We start from the raw sequence: 6,000 nt of genomic DNA, 5'->3' as shown, positions 1-6,000 counted from the left end.
AGTGCTGTGCTTTTAATTAAGTACTTGTGACGATCCGAGATATATAGATCATGAACAGTGCCCATGCATATATAATATACATAATATTTAATTAAGTAGTCCCTGAATTGGAAGCTAATTTGTCGACGGTCCTTCGTGATGATCAATAGTTCGCTATCTTAATTTGGTCCACAAGACTATATATATATATATATATATAACATGTCCTCGATGGTTTGAAAGGGAAACACGAGGAAGGACTTGAGAAAATTCTAAAGAGACATATATAATATGGTTATAATTAAGTCATTTTCGCGAATTTGAAACTTTCTAAGATCAATTAATACCCCAAGACCAAAACAAATTAAGGTCAATATATAGTACTAGTACTACTCCATTTGCCTATTTTCCACATTTGTCACCAAAAGCGAAAATTCCACCTAATTACTAGCAAGTCATCATCATAACCTCTTCTCTCTCTCTCTCATGTGTATGTCATGTGTGTACTGTGTGTTAAGGAATTAGAAACAATTTTCAATTGGAAAACCATGCAGCTTAATTATATATATATATATATATATATAGCTTATTAATTTATATTAAGGTATCTAGAATGGATTCTCAATTGCTAATTAATCTATGATCTGGAGTAGAATGGGTACTCTAAGTAATTAGTACGTACAAAATCTAATGGTGTCTTAATTAGATGGTCTTTGAACCTTAAATTAATTTAATTAGGTAACAAAAATTTAAAATAATAAAGATGCAATTATGTATTATATATCTTTTTGTTAAAACAATCAAATTATATATATATATATATATATATATCCTCAATATATAGTCCATAATTTAATATTGCCGTATAAGCTACAGCCTAGCTAGCTACCTCCAATCTTTATATATAACTTGTTGCATGCTACTTAATTATTAAGGCTTTAATTTGATCGATGTTCGATCCATCTATGCATAGAGTAATATCCACACGTACGTAAGATGCATTTCTAGATCTCTTTAAAATTCATTTGACCATCCAATTTGATTAAGTGGCCAGTTTGAGTCAAAATTTCAACGTTGATGATCATGACTTTCCTGATCTTGGCCTCAATCTTCATGTAGACATCACTGGAAGCTAGCTGAGCCTCACATGTAGTATTCATAGAACTCAAATTATTGGCTCAATACGGCCAGGCCGCATGGTCTGAGAAATTCCACAACTTCTGGTAATATATAGCACCATCAACTCCAAAATTCCACATGATCATGCATGGTCTGAGAAAAAACGGGGATGAAGAGCTTCCAACTTGATTTGACGTCTTATGTTATAGACGGTCTCTTTGGAAGCAGCTGCCTCGCAATTTTCGTTCGACTCAGACGACATGAAAGGACATTCTGCAGATTACAAGAAGAAAGAAAGAAAAAAAAAAAAAGGATTAACCGAGCAAATAAAAAATCAAAGAATCTCTCTCGGCCAAAAAAAAAACTCGTGCGTTTTTTTCCTGGACATAACCTTTTTTTTTTTTTTCTTTTTCGTAACAAAACGCTACGTTTAAGTACTTCATATGACATATATATATGCGGGCTTAATTTCTTTTATATGTACGCCAGACTAGGCTATATATATATATATATGCATATATATTATCTCCAAAACAAGATCTTTAATTTCTTGTACTCCTCTTGACTTTGCTAGCTGTATCCTCGAGCCAAGACTCTAAAAAGGAGGCTTCGCCAGCTGGTTGAACAGTTGTGGTGCAACCAAAAGCAAAATATCATGTAGTAAAATGAAGATATTTAAAACTACAACATAACTGATAAATTATCTAAATTAAAAATAGAATAACATATTGTTTTAGCATAAAACATTCAAATATTTTTCAAGTGTAAAAGGAGAAGTTCAACGTCCTTGTTTAAAATAATATTATTATGTGTCAATATCAATGGAGCTTCCACTCAATTCCTCGGACAGACCAGAGAAGCAAATTATTTGTTAGTTGGGTAAAAGTATCATGAGCAACTTCACGGAAATGGATGGGAAATTACTAATTCGACGTGATATTGTTTAAAGTAGAACCGGCTAACTCTGGGGTCTGGGTCTATAAATACACGGAAGTGATGATCAGGTATGGAAGACACAGAGCGGAGAGAATTAAGCAAGAAAATATAAAGTGGGTTTGGCGATTCTCGTCGCAAGGGAGATGGCACAAGCTGTTGTATGTAGTAGTCAATATGGCAACGCGCGCCCAGCTAGTGCATCTTCTTTGTGATGAGGAACCCACAACCTCGATCTTGGCACGAACATATATATATATATATATATATATATATATAGTCAGAGAGAGAGACAGAGATCAGAGAGGGAGACGGGAGACCCAAGTTATATTCGGGGTCCGGTACGTACGTCCCATATATATATATATATATATATATATATATATATACATACACGATGGGGAAGTTGGGTAGACGAGACGGGAGGGGCCAGAAAGATAAAATGGGTTGGGGGATTTCGTCGCAGGGGAGACGGCACCGGCTGCGGTAGTTGCATATAAATGGCTATGACCCAGCAGCAGGTGCCATCACCCTGCGACCAGATACCCTGCTACCTCTTGGGCTGCCTTTGTTCATAACCTTCTGCTTTCGCCCACGTATAATCATCGTACTGCCAATTGGTGTTTTCCCTCTCCTTTTCTTAATTTCTTAATTTATCGCATTCTTTTTTCTTTTTCTTTTTCTTTTGTCTAGGAAATTAATTCGATCGGTTATAACTCGTAAATGCATACTTGACATATACATCATGTACGTATGTCATATAATTACAGACCATAACGTGCATTAATATAAGTATGGCTGTTAACATGACTAGCGGTCACATCCGTACGTACGTGCATATATACATATATATATATATACATACATGCATATATATTATATATATGCATGTATGTATGTAAGGAGATTTTTTCCACCTCACAAAGTTTACTGTGCCTCGGCCCAATACCCAGCCTCAGGGTCACCATGATCCTGCTTGAAGCAAGGTGTCAACTAGAGAAATGGGTCAAGTGACTGGCAGGACAAATCAGCTTGATATCGCTCAACCATGTTCTGAACTTGAGAACTTGTATGGAACGTAGCAGGAAATGCGGATAACCCTCAATCCGCTGATATGGAAACATCTACGACTCACAAAGGATAAAGTAAGATCTAGAAACCACATCGCATTAATGGCACCACTACCAAGCTACACGACACATTGATATTGTTGTCGTAGAATTATGCCGCATGAAAGGATTATGGTAGTAAGAATAGTAAGAGGGCACGAACTCTGAAGAGACAAACACGATCTACTCCTCCCCAGACCTATGATATAAATAGCAAGTCCTAGGTACGAGAAACCTTCTTTGATATCTAGACTATTTCACTTATTTACAAATTTTTAAGAGAATTTACTAACTTTGGCATCGGAGACTTCTCGGCCCCAAGGCCGCCCTCTCTTAGTTGCCTCATTTCCTATCTTTTACAGGCCCAAATTTTGAAGATCTGAGTTATCTGAATCTGGCCTAAAGACTTGCGAAACACGAGGTTAACAATATATATACTACTTTTTTTAGTTTTAGTTTGGCTAGCTACGACGTCGTACATACCTCACTTCGGATTAATTCACAGATCAATGCCTAGCTCCCGGATCGATATCACAAACAACCTCTCTCTCTCTCTCTCTCTCTCTCATCTATATATATATATATATATGCATAAATCTATTTATTATCATTCTTAACATTATTTGATGTGTCATTAATTTATAAGTAAAACATAATAGATTGTCTTTAATCATTTAATATTATATCAAAAATAATAAAAATATAATAATAAAAAAGATGATGAATAATATTTATATATATATATATATATATATATATATATATATATATATATATATAGCAACAGTCGAACCATTCAACAACAAACTCAAGTCAAAATATAACAAACGCCCAAAAGAACAATGATAAAGACATGAATATATAATGTTTACTTAATCCAAGTCATCACATCGTTATTTTCTGGATGACTTTGATATTTCCTGACACACACAAAAAAAAGAAAAAAAAATTGTTATTTACTGTGTCTTAAATGGATAAAATAATATTATTGTTTTGTGGATAATGTGTGAAAAATGACAAGGACGTCATGGATTGCGCGCTGGACATTAGTCATGACTGAAGTAGTTCTTCAGAAAAAGCTCCGGTAATCATTGGTGTCTGTCTTGTTCACCGGTGAAGCATCCTGAAGTCCGTACGTATGGGATAATTTGGGTAGCTTGTTAATCTGATGTAAGCACAATTACATTTGACATTGGGATCCATGTCCAGTTTTACGTTGAACTACTTAAGTAGATTTGTGTAAATATGGCAACAAACAATAAATCTTCAATATTGAAATTAAGCAATAATATATGTGATTTTTTTTCTCACAAATCATCTATTTACATTTATTTTTGTCATATTATAAAATATTTCATTTCTTATATTAGAGTGATTATGATTTTAATTTTGGCTAATTTTTTTTTATTTAATTACGTATTTGATTTTTAAGCAATAATATTTTAGATTTTTACTTTTTGAAAAAATTCTCATAATTTTGAATTTTAGTCAATATTTTTTTTGAGCTTTTTCCATCTTTCTCAATCTCAATCCCTAATTTATATTGATTAACTAGCCATCGAGATAATTTTATTCTATCCAGCAGCATTAGTTGGTTAACTTTATCATCAATTTTTATAACTAATGGTAGAGGTCGTGGTCGGCGTGGACAAGTTAAGAATGAGAAAGCCCCTTGCCGTAATCGATAGTAACTTACAGGATGTGATTATTGCAGATTTGGAGAGACAAATGACAAAATTAACCTTGCATCTAGAGGCGCAGGACCTGGAGAATCATATGGTTGGCCATGATTTTGACTCCAGTTTTGAAATCTCATATCATAATGGTACTCTATTTTGAGAGTACCGGAGGACCAATATGAAAACCTAGGATTCAGATTAGTTGATTACCATAATTGCTTGGTACTCGCAGACTGAAGCTTTCATTGATTTTTTGCATGAGATTGACTAGATTTACTACTCTGACAAAGAAGACTTTGAGGAGGAACATAATGTAACTTTATATTAATCTATGATACATATTCTGACGAAAATAACTTAGTAAATGAGGTAACTATTATAATTGAAAACGTATAAAATTCTGAAAACAAAAATGGTGGTAAAGTTATGAAGTTTGAATACGAAACAATTTTTTAGACAATTAAATATATTGATTTTCTTGGAGTTGAACTTTTTTTTTTCAAATTTTCCTTTGCAAACTATCGTTTTTGAATTTGAGATGTGGGAAGGAAATTTGATTTTGGAGTATGATATATTCAATGTTATTATTATTATTATTATTATTTTGAACTGGTCAAACCAATTTCAATCTTGCCATGATCATTGAGATGGGACTATAAAAAAAGGAAAGAAAGATGGGTTTAATTGGACATTCAAAAGGTATAGGCAAGAAAGCTTTGAATTCTAGGATGAATTCTCTTCAATCCGATGAGAATGATGCAAACCCAAATTGATATAGGGTATCTAGGTCTAGATTCTATATTAATAGCAATGACCTACTTGAAGAAAGTAGATTTGCACAAATATGGTAAGAAACAATGAAATATTCATTGGATTGAAGTAATATCTCTTTTTTTCACAAATCTTCTATTTACGTTCATTTTTGTTATCTTAATAAATGTTTCATTTCAAATTTTAAAAATGATTCTGATTTTAATTTTGATCAAATTTTTGGTAGAATTATTGTTTACTCATGCATATAATTTTTAGACAATAATTTAGATTTTTTATTTTTATTTTTGTAACAATTCTAATCATTTAAAACTTTATCATTAGTTAATATTTTTCAAAATTTTTTATCTCTGTATTGTATATTTTTTCAATCTCAATTATTAATGTTTGTTGAGTTATAACTAGTCTTC

This window comes from Juglans microcarpa x Juglans regia, chromosome 2D, assembly GCF_004785595.1.
Source record: "Juglans microcarpa x Juglans regia isolate MS1-56 chromosome 2D, Jm3101_v1.0, whole genome shotgun sequence".
Taxonomy (NCBI): Eukaryota; Viridiplantae; Streptophyta; class Magnoliopsida; order Fagales; family Juglandaceae; genus Juglans; species Juglans microcarpa x Juglans regia.
Note: the sequence above shows the minus strand (reverse complement) of the source record.